The sequence below is a fragment of the Lytechinus pictus genome, chromosome 1, assembly GCF_037042905.1.
Source record: "Lytechinus pictus isolate F3 Inbred chromosome 1, Lp3.0, whole genome shotgun sequence".
NCBI lineage: Eukaryota > Metazoa > Echinodermata > Echinoidea > Temnopleuroida > Toxopneustidae > Lytechinus > Lytechinus pictus.
The window spans coordinates 9,589,504-9,598,390 of record NC_087245.1 but is presented as its reverse complement, the minus strand read 5'-3'; positions in this window follow the sequence as shown (position 1 = coordinate 9,598,390).

Genomic DNA, 8,887 nt, shown 5'->3' with positions numbered 1-8,887 from the left:
CATGTATGTAAATAATTAAAAAAATAAGTTGGGAGTCTTGGGACTCGAGTCTCTCTCTGTCGTGCATGACCACTTCCCAGGGGGGGGGGGGGCACTTCCATTGACGAGTGGATAACATGCATGACCAAACAAAACACGTAAAAATATATCTTTTTAAAGATAGGGCATGTTACGTACATAATGTAATGAGGGTGTCATAACAATAAAATAATGAAAAAAGGGTATATATTTCGCTAGGAAAACTACATGCTTACATATTTGCGAGGGTATAAAAACACATTTTTGCCATTTTTACCACTTTTTTGCAGAAAATCTGCCTTTTTTCAAAATTTGAATTGGCCATATCTCGGCAACCCCTGGTCCAATTTTGATGATCTTGGGGTCATTTTACTCGTGTTTCAGAGCTTATTCCAGTTAAACTATTTTAAACTAGATTTACAACACTTCAATTTTTTGGGGTGGCATCCCTACTATTAGTACAAGCACATGAACCCCCAATTTTTAATGTTCACACCTCTGTAGTAAAAGAGGTGTGAACTAGCCTTGAGGACTCCATGTCTGATATTTTTTAATATTTTGACATATACTTCTTCAGACATGGAGCCTTGACACTCTTTCCATAGACGCTGCAGTGACCTACACACCCGGATGGATTTCCCTAGGAAATCCATAGTTAGAGGGTGAAATCGGTTTGTAGGGGTGAATTTTATTTATCTATGAACCTTCATGCGCCTAATGCGTATAAAGGGATAAAAATTATTTCACTATAAATGGTAAAAATGATACGTTTCTTACCAGACCGATCTCGTGTAGATCCCTCAATCCGTTTGTCAACAAAGCAAATACAATAGACCTGACCCTTGAACCGCTTCGTTATGACGTACATCCCAGGGGCGGATCCAGCTTTCACCAATAGGGGGGGGGGGGCCGAAATTTTTTTTTTACCCATACTTTCCCTGATCGGCTGCTCAAAGTTGATTTTTATTTGTTATTTTGAAGGGGTAGTCCTAACAGTCACTTCTTAGCTTTATTCTCATAAAACATAAATAAATAATGTCATATAAACCCTAATTAAATAGTACGAGCGTGAGCTATTTTTTAAAGGAAATAACATATATTTTGTCCTAAAAAATTGAACATTCTCGAGCAATGATTGTGATCGTGAACGATGTGTATGTAACTAAATAATTATTGCGAGCGCGAATCGCGAGCAGAAATTGTTAATATACGTTCTGGCCTGATGGAAAACAGACCGTAAGGACTGTTTGCAGTTATACCAATGAAAACAATATATTTTAATAATCAAATAATGCGAGCGCGAAGCGCGAGCTGAAAATTTGTTGACATTTTGACCTATAAATTGGACATTCTAAGCACTTTTTGTAATCATTTACAGGATAGGTATATAACTAAACATTTCATGCGAGCGCGAAGCGCGAGCAAAAAAAAAAGATTTACACCTAAAAACGGGGCACACTATTCATGTTTCGTTAATCACGAAAAGGATGACTAATTGGGTATCTTCTTACATTAATAATGCGAGCGATATGCACTATTCTGATATGAAACTGGATAATTCAATTAAGCACGTTTTGAATGAAGAACAAACTGCATGTTTTGGAGATTTAGACCTAGAATTTGGGCATTCTAGATACATTTCTTTTACTATGAAAATCAATAAAGCGCAAGCTGAAAAAATTGATGGCGATCTAAACGGTAAATTTAAGCACTGTTTTAAGCATCGTAGGATTGTCAAGTGGATATAAATCATACTCCACAAACGATGCGAGCGCGAGCCATTTTGTAAAAATTATTATTTAGATATTTAGACTAAGCAAGCGGGGAAATTGTAAGGAAATTTTGTCATCATATGAAATTGACTATTTTCCTATTCCTCTTCCTAAGCGCGAGATGAAACTTTTCGATATCGATATTCTATTCTGAAAAAGGGACAATTTCATTATTAGGAACTCATGAAACTGTTACCTGAAGTGGATATGAATCGTACTCTACAAACGATACGAGCGCGAAGCGCTAGCCATTTAAAAAAATTTTTTGTTTAGAAATCTAGACTAAGCAAGCGGGGAAATTGTAAGGACATTTTGTCATCATATGAAAATGACTATTTTCCTATTCCTCTTCCTAAGCGCGAGATGAAACTTTTCGATATCGATATTCTATTCTGAAAAAGGGACAATTTCATTATTAGGAACTCATGATCTAATATTAATAAGACCTCGAGATCGGCCTGAAAACCGGACATTTTAAGCATTTTTTACATATTGTTTTACGGCCTACTTGTGCACACTATATGGTAATCCTCCTATGCAGAGCTAATCGGCCGTTGATAGAGTGCAAGAAACCCGTGTGCAGGAGAATGTCTTTCATTGATGCGCGCAGTTGCGGTAGCGTGGTTTACCTACATGTGAACTAACAGCGACAATGTTTGTTGTTTGTGTTATAGCGCCACCTTGTGGTGGAGTAGTTTCAGTGTTAATGCAACGACGGTAATTCGCCCCTTGACAGCGCCGCGGTTGAAGACATGAACTGCCTAATAAATTAAGGTACAATTATTATACTATTGTGAGTGAAGTGTCATTCATTTATTGTCGTGGTGGCAGCAGGTTCGATCCCTGTCTATCCACACAATAGGATGGCCACTGCTACACTAGCATTCATTCGGTCGAAAAGCATCATGTTTCGTGATAGGTAGTTGTAGTTCATTGTCAATCATGTCTTCTCACGCCACGGCTATCCCCACACATAGCCTTTCATGATGGCTTATCCCCGGTACATATACCGATACCTTCCCCAGGCCCGAGAGAGCGGCCGCCAGTATCATGCCCAAGAGAGAGGCCATTATCTTGCTCAAGAGCGAGACTTTGTCCATACCCAGCATATACACCAACATTACCAAACTGATAATGATAATTCCACATTAATCCAAATCAGCAGGGATAACGGAAATGATATGAGTGTGAGTGATTGTGACAATCTTGATTTGAATGATTCGAAAATGAAAGATGATTATGAATATGAGTATGACTATGAAGTTGATGTTGACATCTGTATTGATGATGAGCCTGGGTCTCCTAATCAACCCTGTGCCAAAGCCAGTAGTAGTAGTAGGGCAGTACAATTACATGTTACAACACATATTCAACAAGACAAACTAACCAATGACATCAACAAAGACGTCAAATCGAGATCTAGTATTAGGTCGAACGTTACTAGGTCTACAAGTAGTTTTGATGAGTCTTATGACCGTAGGGTCTCAAACACTGGTTCCAACACCTTTTGTGTCATCCACCCAGTCAACACAAGAGTAGTTTTCACTCTCTCAAGAGTCTGAAAGCAATGTTGATGGTCATGATGCCTGCCAGAATACTGCAAGGTTTGTCTATCAATTGGAAGTTAGTGATGACTATCATGATGGTTATTGTGAGGCTTTAGATTCTGATTTATCTGAGAGTAATGAGTATTGTAATGATCATTCTCGTATTTCATATGGTGGAAATCTTTTGCCTGGTAGAGCAGGTGTAGCAGACTGTTACTTTGGTTGTGCCGAGGTCTTGCCAGAGTCAGGCAGACCGCATGAAGTCCATGGAGATTCTTTCGGCGATGGAATGAGTGGCTCATCAGAGTCAGTTGAGTACAACTCCCAGGTACAGGCAACACATTCGCCACAGTCGTCAGTGGCCAGTCTTTCCTCTCCATCTCCAAGTATTAATCTTTTCCATGGTCAACAGCGTGTTCAAGTTACTCTTGTAAGCGGTTCAGCACATAACCTCATTGGTGTTTCCAGTGTTCAGAATCTTGGTGGTGTCGTAAGGCCTAGTGACACTTATCAGTCGGTGAGTTACGGTTATGCTAACCAGTCCTTGTGTCTTCCTGTTATCGGTACGACAAGTCTAATCTTAACAAGGAATGGGAAAGACCTCCTTTTCGAAGCGTATGTTGTAGACTCGCCACATATTCAAGTACATGCAGGAATTCCGTTCATTGAATTGCATGACATTACTATCCGTCCTGCGAAGCGCAGCATCACCATAGGCAAGGCTCGACATTAGCGGTGGCCCGGTGGCCCGGGGCCACCAAAAATTCACCTCGGGCAACCATTATTGAAAAAATGTTAAGTTTTGGTGGCCCGAATCGGGCAACCAATAATTTTCAAAGTAGCGCAATTTTTCTCCCAATTTTGCACGCATTTTTCAACTTTCTACAGCTCAAATTGCAAGCCTGTCATGCGCCCTTTTTGTTGATCTACACACAAATACACACACACAAAGTTTGCATATTAGGCCTACAGCTATAGCATACAGTAGCTATTATCCAGCCAGCCGCGCCGGCCGGCTGGCGTGAGCTTTGCATGAAGCCACTGCATACAGCTGTGCTCTAGATCTAGCTCAGCCCATTCAGACTCAGGGAGCTGCGATAAAAAATGTTGCTGCTGAGAAATCTTCCACAGAACTTTGAAAATCTAAGTCAAAGTCACCTTTTACACCAATGAAATGCAATTCTACAGTCTATATTACGAAAATCTGGTGTACCCTGATTATTTGCAAGTATTAAGAAGAGGAATTATGGCCTCTCTTTTGACTCAAAAAGACCGATTTCCACATGAATTAATACACATAAAAACACATAGGCAAGTACATCACAGTCCCACGTGTGCATTTGTATGTATGTTGATACTTGGTTTCTTTCGAAGCTGTGTATTTTCTAGCCTTAAACAGACAGACAGTTTATTTCTTTCTTGTTTATAAATGACTTCTTAAACCACTCTTGAGAAAGTAAATACTTTGGGAAGGCATTTCATTGATATGAAATGTGATTTTTTTTTCCAACATTTTGGCAAATATAGGGAAGGACCTTTCTCACACTTTTTCCAGATATACTTTTTGCCGTTTTCTTTTTTTTTTCTTTAATTTTGTTTTGACAGTGGTTAAACCATTTATACCCCTTCCCATTGAATATGCCTGATTAAAAAATATGTTTCTACTGAAAATTAAATAATACAAACTAAAGGATATAAAAGTAGAAATGTGCCATTCCCAAAAGGTAAGTGAAAATTATTTGCTTGGCTTTTAATTATATTCCAGTCAGAATAGACTGTTGCCACAGCTGTTAAAAATATATGTAATGGCTTCTTAATTTTCCCCTTTTCCCCATTTTTATATTAACTTTGTTTTATTACTTTTTCTTTCATTTTCTTTTCTTTTTTCTCTCTAATTTTTTTCTTTTTTCCCCTGTTCTTTGTTTTTTTCTTTCTTCATTTTCTTTCTTTTGTTTTATTTCACTAATTTCTTTTATTATTTTTTTTTATTTTTGTTATATACTTTTTGAAAATTATTTTCGTTTGTTTCCCCCTTTTATGCATTGTTCTAATTTTGCAGCATATTTTTCTGTGATTTTCTCCTTCTATAATATGCTGCAAAAGAGAAAACAGAAATAAACTGGATTTGGGGCATGCATAATCTAGGTTTTAGGATTCAAAGAGGAAGGAAGGAAAAAACATTGTTTTGTACATCTATCTGAGTTTGCTATGCACTATTTATTTACTTTACCATTATCTCTATACAGAGATTTAAAAAAAAGTCCACACAACCTGCGAACAATACAATTCATTTTATTCACTTTCAATCATTTCATTTTTACAACGATAGAAACAATTATCAATTAGCAAAGTAAATAACAGCAAACAAGGTTTACATACAAGAAGTATAAAGTGAAAGTAACTTAGTGGTAGTGGCTGCAGAATTAATATTTCAGAAGTTTGTTTTATTCATTTTTAATGTTTTTCCTTATATTTTTCGGGCCACCAAACTTTAATATCGGGCCACCAAAAAAAATTATTTGATGGTTTTGGTGGCCCGAACGGGCCACCACCAAAAAAAGTTAATGTGGAGCCTTGCCATAGGTGATGGACCGTCGTACGCTTATGGTCCTGATCCTTCGCTGTCAGTGCACGATATTAATTCGCATGATCATGTTTCGAATGTATCCGATGGCAACGAACAATTGCCTCATGTACCTTCTATTCCGTGTATGTCAGTAGGCACTGAGGACTTGCTGCGTGCGTCTTCTATCGTTCCGCATATGTCCGCTGGCACCGAAAAATTACCACGTGTACCTTCTATCATCTCGCATATGCTTGATAACACCAACAAATTGCCATGCATACCTCCCATCGTTCCGCACGTGCTCGGTGGTACTGAAACACTACCACACGCGCATTATGTCGTAACGCCCTCTTGTGACCCCTCATCATCAGGCACTGCTTTTACCAGAGCAAATGGCAGCTCGTTTTCAGCCATAGTCACCACTACCCAGAACGATGTAGCTACATGCCAGCAACTTCAGTCCGAGCTGGTCTCTGTTCCTCACTATGATGTGAAACTACCAACCGCTGGTCCCGTTGAGGATATTGGTATAGGCGTCCAACCTAACATCACACCAGTTGACCTCTTCAGCCAATCCGGATGTCTACAGCATACGGACGTTTTTGTTGGACAAGTTTTCGTTGGACACTGCCTTCAATTCTGATCCCGTCGAGAGAGTTTCCTCGCTCATTGTTGAGTGCTTGATCCATTTTGACCAGCATTGTGACCCCACTGGTAATGACCTGACCATAGAGGACATGGACCAACCAAATCGCCCTCAATATGTTCGCGGAGGGCGCAGTAGCCCCACCCGTGATGACTTCACCACAGAGGTGATAGACCCCCCAGGTCGCCCACCAGATGTCAGCAATGGACATTGTGCTTCCTTTGTTTTCGTGACTGTTCCTCTCATCCCATCCCATGGAGCAGTTCTTATGACTCATCTCCTTGGTCGTAGACTGTCGTCCGCAAGCAAGGCTCCTTCGCAACAGCGACCAGGCCTCTCTACATTTTGGTTGTTCGTAGGACGCCCTCCTGGCCGGCCTCCAGACATTGTCCTGATTTACCAATAGACTTTCATGGTCCCTTTGACTCTGGGAACTGGACCTTCGCGAGCTTGCATTGAAATGTTATTCAGACTGCTGGTGTTCTACATCTTTTGTTTATGAATTGTTATGATGCAGCATACTATGGATACTTTTAATTGCGTGTTTGATGTATTTTTATTGCATACATTATGTTATTTCTTAAAATGTACATTATGATTGTTTTTGTTTTGTCCTTGTTTTTATCCTTTACATGTTATGCAAGATGTCTTGTTTTTATTCTGTCTTATTTCCTTTTTACTGATACTTATGCCACATTTTTCTTTGAAGGTATGTTTGTACACTGTAGACTATTTACCATGCACATTTCCCCTTATTAGCCTATTAAAACGTCTGAGTGGCGCAGCTGGTTGTGTCTGATATTTTGATGTGCACAGGTAATCAATATCAATATGCCGTTTAATTTAGCTTCATGGACTGGCAGAGTTGTGTTGTTTGTTTTTACATTTGAGATGTTTCCTGGCTGTGTGTGTGCTACATTTAGTATATGTTGAAGGGAGGTGACATGTAAATTTTATCCTTATCCATTTTATTTGATTTGTGTTTGGTATGTCTAACATCATTTTTTCAGGATGTGTGTCAAGATTTCTGCATTATTTGCTGTGTTTCACATGTTTATTTTCACCAAACACCTTTTATGGATGTATATGTATGCCTTTTACCTGAGCTTTTGATTGTTATTTACGGGACGTTGTTTTCAATTTGATTTGCATAACTAATGTGGTATCCAGTGTGTCAGCAGTGTCAAGGAAGGGTTCATTTTAATGTTTGTGAAGTTAATGATTTATTGCTTTGCGTATGTTTTGCGTATAGAATGTCCCTGTTTATTTAGGAAGTGGTTATACAGTCATTGGTTTACTAGTGCATTTACCTTATTTTTTAATTGTGTTTTGGTTTGATGAGAAAAATATTTTACTAATGCATTTTAATATAATAATATTTAATTAGTTTATTGTTTTTAGGTCAGATGACATAGGACTTGAATAGTAATGTTTGCAATTAATATGCATCCTTTTTTTTTCCTGTTTGGGGTTTATGGTTTCCATTCCTGTATTCGCGCTTTCGTTTAACAGGTATGTTTTTTTTAACATTCTTTTTATTCGCAGGATGCACTACAGGCATGTTTGCGTAATGTTTGGTATAAAATGTATTGCTGTTTTGGGGTTTGCCTTTACATGGTGTTATTAATCCTGTTAATGAGCACGAGTGGACTAGTTTTTTTTTTACATATGAATTGCACTTAAAGACATTGATTGTTTGGTTTTTTTAAAGATCTAACATTGACAGTGTTATTGTTTGGATGACATTTGTTTTTTTTAGCTGATTTGAAATGACACTTGATTTGGTGTTGATGGTACAAGTTACAGCCTTTTTCAGAATGCTTGATTTTAGTGAGATGTTGAAGATAGCAACGGATGTACATGTATTGTGATGTAGGACTTCACATTTTATAGTTTTAATTAAGAGAGTATTTTAGTGCCCCTGGCAGTATGTTGCACATTTTATGCAATCTTATGTATTGTTATATTTTTTTAGGAAGGTGCATATAGGTAGTTGTGATGTTTATTAAGTATAGTTTTGCTGACGGGTGAAGATGAGATGCTTTGATTTTTATTAGTAAGTGTAGGTTGTCAACATTAGTATAAGGGTTTGATAATCGTATTAAGAATAATCAGAAAGTTTGTTTCCTAGTAAGCATTATTTGATGTTAAGCGGAAGAGGTATACCCTTTAAAAGATGATAGATATTTGTTAGGGATATTGCATTGTTTTGTAACTTATTGTATCTTTTCACATAAAATAAGAAGTTGTATACTTTGTTCCTTTTTTAATGATTTGTAATTATCAATCCTTATACTTTTGTAACAGTAGGGCCGTCTGCACCATCCCGAGTTTTCAA